Consider the following 6,779-nt stretch of genomic DNA (forward strand, 5'->3'; position numbering starts at 1 on the left):
GTAGATAAGGTCAAGGGAATGACTAAAGCAATTCTAATATGGACAATCCTCAAATTTTCCCATACCAATGGCTATATAATCACAGTCAATATACATATCAGCTATTAGAATATTCCATTAGTCAATGAAATGGTCATTGGTCCCAAAGTATACTCTCTTCTCAGATGCAATAATTGCATCTTTAAAAGAATAGACCTAGAGCTACTTGACAAGGGCCTACATTAAACACGTTGTTATAAAGATTAATGGTCCAAGAATGGTACTTATATCATTATAGATGCTGCGCCCAACTATAAGGAGGCATGTTGTCCACCCAAAAGAAGTATAAGGAATCGATACTTTTATCTTGTGCCACACACATATCACACATTATTTCTAAAGACACAAGAAAGCATTATGGGAGGCACACATTATTGAATGGGAACATGACAGTTTTTATACATGCTTTCTTCTGCAGCAAGTGCCTAACTAAGACACTTCAATTAATTTGTGTAACCAGGTTTGCGAGAGTCTTTTATGTTCTAGGTAAATTGCAAGCCATGCCACCTACTCTTAACACTATGAGAGGAAAAGACGTGAATTGTTGCTATTACCGCGTAATAACAAATAGAAAAGGGGAGAGAAAAAATGTGTATGCGGTAATAGATGCGGTAATTTCTGCGACAATGGTTTGTCATCGATATGCACGGTAACAAATGCAAAAATATATCTGCAACTATTACCACGTCTATCGTTGTGTCTATTACCGCTAAACAGCTATTCAAAAGTGAAGGTGCTCATTTGGGCCACCCAATTTTTGATGGCCCAAATGAGCACCTTTATTTTTGACCTGCATAAAACATATGAAACATCAATTGTTTTTTGGAAAAGTGTAAACAAAAAAATAAATAATAAAATTTGAATATAACTTACCTTGACCGTATTTATAGTCCAAAAGTCCAACTATTAAAAAAGTTACAAATAAGAGGGCATTCTAGTTCAGCTGTGTATATACATATGAACATAAAGTTTTTCTTGTGCCACATTGGCACTTTAAGAGAGGACTAAAAATAAGTTTCTATCTATCCAAGTCCTCCTCCTCCTCCTCCAGAGGCACGTACATTTGATTTCTACATGAACGAAAACCAAATTAAACAAATTAATAACTGTAAACAATCAAACTAATATGATTTGCTAAGACTTACCACCTGTAGAGATCCAAACGCCGAGTCAAATTTCTCTCAAGAGATGTGATGGTTCTTCAACAACCATCACCAGATTTCACATTCTATGTGACTCTCTTGAAACTTGACCATCTCTCTGGTTGGTCGACTTAGAGTGATATTTTCCTAAGTTAGCAACAACAAAAGCATTTCATAAACTAAAGCCTAACTAGTTTACATAATTTAGTGAAACCTACATATTTATCTTTCCACGTTGCTTTGCCTCCCGAACCATAGTGTGTGGGAGTTTGGCTGGCCCGAGCTTCGTTTTGTTGTCTATAGAATGAGCCCGTTGCAGCTTGTTCGTCCTTTTCCTACAAGGCCCACTCCCACTCCACATATGTCATGTTGCCTTTGTGATAGCTCCGGTCTGGATCTCTAAGCTGGTTGGAGATTGCACGCCGTACACTTGACTGCTTGTTTTTCAAATATGTTCTAATTAAGACCTCCATACAAAAAATTCTCATTGGCGATGTTTGGGTATCGAGCATACAATGCGTTCTCAATGTAGCGTGCATGATCAGGCTATTAGTCTAAACTTTACAAAACCATTCTTATACGTCGAGTGTATAAGAATGTGAAGATGGTATCAAAACACGCCTGCTCTTTGTTGTCCTAAAGTCTATTTTCTTGTCATGTTTTACTCTATAGTAACATCCATGCGCGTCTGGCATGAGTGGGTTAGTATCCTCATCCTCTGCATCTAGGGCGACACACTCTAAAATGGGAGACTCTATCCCCCCCCCCCCCCCCCCTCCCCTCCACTACCAAAACAAGCAAAGCCACAGGATCCCTCGCCGCTCCACCTCTGTTGGTGCTTGCTCGCATGAGATGAACATTGACACACACTGCCATAAGAAGTGCGTCGACAATGTTCGGGTAAAACATGAGTGGAATGGAGTGGCATGGGGCCCTGTGATGGAAGGGGAATGGGAGCTTGCAATGGAAAAGGAGTAGCTCAGTAAGACGGGACCGTAGAAGGAGGTGTCATTCGTGCAAGGCTCTAGATGTAAGGAGTCTCTCCCAGGTGTGGACTACTGAGGAAGGCAGTAGGCTCGAAGCTGCTGCAGAGTGTAACGGCCAAACAATATAAAGAGAGTGCCCACTAGAGGTCTAGGTCTACCACTGGTGGAGGAACCTGGGTAGATGGACCCACACCTCCAAAGGTGTAGGAGGGCCATGCCTATGACTATCAAAGAGAAACCTACACTCATGCTCACAAAAAACTAGCTACATATGAGCTTAATGTCTCTGTTTGGACCTACCGCCTCAAAATTCCAGTCCACTGGAGGCGATATCCACCCTGGATGGGAGCCCATCTGGGATGTGAACCAACCAAAAGAAGAATGTGATTGTTGCTCCCCACCAGGTGGTCTCTCGCCTGACATCTACATTACAGGTTGATAATTATCAAAACCTAACGCTATATCTAACATACATACTTCTACATGCGTACATCCAGGCCTTTCTTTTCATCCAAACATATGTATAGAGAGGGTAGGGATAGACGAAGACTAAAATTTTGGTTACTACTTCTCTCAACCTTCAAAAAATGCACTCAAGTAACTACACCCGTGGTTTAGAATATTGTTTTATTGCAAAGAGTAGTGGAGTGGATTTAGCAGTGCTAAGTTGGCACCGGTTCCTATCGAGCTTGCTAATAGCTCAATAATGGTTAAGCCATCGGCAAGCCTAAAAAGACTCTATTTTTAAGACCATAGTTCTTGATGGGGTCCCTTCAACCCTGTAAACAGGCATGCCAATAGAGATACTAAATCCCAGTCCCACTTACTCTATTGCAATGAGCAACTCCAACCTTTTATAGATTAAATGAGTGCATATCTTCTTAAGTAGAGAGGAATGAAACCTAAGCTCTAGTTTCCCTCTTTCTCCACCCCTTTCCCTCCCTCTCTCTCCCTCTTTCCCTCTCTCTCCCTCTCCCTCTCTCCCTCTTTTCCTCTCTCTCTCCCTCTTTCCTCTCTTTTTCTCTCTCTCCCTCTTTTTCTTCTCTTTCTCTACCTCCCTCTCTCCCCCTCCCCCCCCCCCCCCCCCCCCCCCCCCCCCCCCCCTCCTCTCTCTCTCTCTCTCTCTCTCTCTCTCTCTCTCTCTCTCTCTCTCTCTCTCTCTCCCTGCCCCCTGAGTAAGGTAAAGGGAAAGATACATCAGAAAAATTTGAAGGACCATTAGCTCAAGGGTCAACAAAGGTAGTGGTTAAGCCATCAGAAAGTGAACTATCATTGCTCTCTTAATTGGTCACGATATTTGTTGGAACTAGCTTAGAGATAGAATTCTACATAAGGATCCCAAAACACAATCTCAATACAAAGACACAATGGAAGTGGAAGCAAGGCAAGGGACAACACCTTCATTACTCTTCTTAAGAATTCATGATAAGCTATATTCTATGTAGAAGAAGAAGCTCCTATTGTAGTTTCACATTGATACTCTTACTGACTTGCATCATTTTACTTATGATTATCTCATGATAACATTCAATAGTAATGATAATGATGCAAAGTCAATAGAAGCTAGATATATTTCCACTATTCAAATAGGATAGGACAATATAGTCAATGTTTTGGTAAAATTAAGTTGAAGTTATGGATTTTGTTGGCTTTCACACCCACAGTCAAACCCCCTAGTTTAGAATTTATGTGGATCATGTATCTGCCTTTATAAAGGCACACATAAGAGGTGTGTGTAAGCAAGTAACTTGTGAATGTGTGTGCGTGTGCGTGTGTGTGTGCGCGCGTGTAACATGTAAGGTGCATGTGACAAGCTAGCATATAAAAAACTCTTTGTAATCTTATTTTTGTGCAATAATCAACTTAGTTTGCGTCTACATTATTGTACACTTCTCTCTCTCTTTCTCTCTCTCTCTCTCTCTCTCTCTCTCTCTCATCGGCTAGATCTTAAGGTCTCTTGGGATAGTTTCCTACGATGTTAATACTCTCTTCTTCTTGTTCTTCTTCTTATTCTTCTCTCTCTCTCTCTCTCTCTCTCTCTCGCTTTACATTAACCTTTACAAGCATGCCACTTCCATGAATGACACACTTATCTACCCTCCTTAACTCTGCATGCGGTATCAGAGCATGGCTTAGATTAGCATTTTGTAATCTATGTAGATCCTAGGCATCCTCACTATTCTAGATTGCAATGGACCTCTCTCTCTTAGCCATTGTAATTTCCATTCATAACTCCCATGCATTGCATAATAACACTAGCACTAATTACACTCTCTATTAATTGTTAATTAGTCAAGCCTTGAGCATGTTCTTGGAGTAGTTCCTTGAGCCACTACTCTTCTTGGTCTAATTGAGGCTATTTTGAATGTGTATTGCAATGTGATCTATTTTTCTTTCAATTTTAGTTATTGTTTTTGGGCTTGAATTAAGTAAAAAAACCTAAATCTTGCTTCAATTATTCAAGTTTTCATGCTGGTAGCCCCTTAAAATAATTCAATTACAATCCTCAAGTGCCCCTTTTGGTGTAGGTTAGAGCCCCTAATTGTCTACTTAATCGTGTGTGTGTGTGTGCGCGCGCGTGTGTGTCTTAGAGGAAAATTAAACTTCAATGCATTCGGAATGTTGTTTGGCGGGTCCTTCTCTAACAAAAGGCCAAAATGTTTTCAATGGGGGACTTTGAAACAACCATCACCCATCCCCAAGTGGCTCCATCCACCACCCACTTATTCATCATCTCTCAGAGTGCTATTCATCTAGTGGCACTCCTTATCCACCACATCGTCATCTTTAAAAGTCCCTTGCATGCCCCCATAGTGCCATGATCAACTATCCCCGGCTAGCCTCTACTTTGCATCCCTCGCTTGCTATAGACCCACACACTAGTACTCTTGGTTTCCCTCCTTAAGAATCATCATCCCTTTCCATTGTTTGAAGCAGGCTCTTCTTCTTCAACTATGCTATTGTTCCATATTCTCACTTTGCTTGCCCACCCCAATCGCATCGTAGGCACACCCCCCCTTACATCATCCTACTCCCTTGGACCTTCTCACCCTCAACCATTGTATTTACACCTACAATAACCTCAAAACTTACAATCAAGACATCCTCCCTAGCTATCACCCTCGGAGTCCCAAACGAGATACACCGGACTACTCTACTTTAGTATGTCAAGGCAACAACCATCACCTGTCTTCCCATTGCGCTTATCTCAACCATTCACACCTCCAGCCTCCTCATCATCATCCTCAGCTCATTACCCTCAATTGGGTCTGTATTTCTACCACCATCTAGCACCGCATGCTCTAGAAAAGGTTCTCAAGCTGATTCAACTGCTCGAGTAGCTACCCCTCTGCTCAGCCCACTTAAGGGGGTCGGTCCCACCATATCAAACCCCCCTTAAGCCTCACAACAACTACATCCTATTCACACCAAGAGAGAAATAGAGAAGAATATTATATCGTTTGAATCACATTAAACATTTGAGATCACCTACCTTTTCTTGAAGAATTTTCAATTTTCCATTCAAAGTTCAAAATAACTTCAAAGGCTTCTCTGTATCTTCAATTGGGATGACTGTTCTTGTGATAATTGGCGAGATTCATACTAGACTTTTGCTAGCACTTGGAGACTTATGAACCAAGGAAATCCAGAAGTTTTCAATTTTGTGCATTATGCACAATGTTGTTGCAAGAGTCTCTTTCTAAAAAAACAGGGCTAAATAGCGTGCAATTGAATATGATTTTATTGCTGCTCAAAGAAAAAGTGGTAACAACAATGTAACCACTTTTCATGGTTCTTCTATTAGTGGAAAATATTTTATTCCTAATGGTTCTGTTGGCAGCACTTCATCTAGGAATTCTGGTGATATAAGGGAAAAAAGAAGATGCGTTGCCATTATTTTAAAGCTAATGATCACTTGATCAAGGAGTGTCTAAAATTGAAGGAAAAAGAGGCTGAGAAGAAAGAGACTGGATGAACTACATAGTCCAATACAAGTGCAACTATTGTAGAGTCGTTTGTGAAAGGAGATTGTGATGGTAATGTGTGCAGAGTGGGATTTTAATGCAGAGTGAACTTATGATCCTACTATCCATGTTGCATGCATGCCAGTTGCTACAGATTCACATGTGTGGTATTTTGACAGTGGTGCTACAAAGCACATTACCTCACATCGTGATTTGTTTACTTTTCTTTAGTGTACCCCTCATGGTTATATATTAAATCACTTATGCAAACAATGCCTCTTATCCCGTTCAGGGAGTTGGAAAGACTGTGCTTACTACTACAATTGGCAATTCTTTCACAATTGTTGATGTATTGTATGTACCTGGGATCAAGAAGAATCTTTTGTCTGTATCTGCACTTGCTAGAGTTGGTCTTGTAGTCAAATTTGTGGATGATAGATATATAGTACATGATCTCAATTTTGGTGATGAAATTGTTGCATTTGGCATTTTATGTTGTGGGTTGTATAAGATCACTTTGTATGAAAAGTGTGGGCAAAAATTTTCAAATGTTGTTGGGATTCAAAGGCTGTTTCAGATGCAAAACTTTGGCGTGAACATCTTGGGCATTTAAATTTTTCCCGTTAGTGTTAGCAGTAAGCTAACTT

This window comes from Adiantum capillus-veneris, chromosome 1, assembly GCF_014529385.1.
Source record: "Adiantum capillus-veneris isolate H3 chromosome 1, ASM1452938v2, whole genome shotgun sequence".
NCBI classification, from domain to species: Eukaryota; Viridiplantae; Streptophyta; class Polypodiopsida; order Polypodiales; family Pteridaceae; genus Adiantum; species Adiantum capillus-veneris.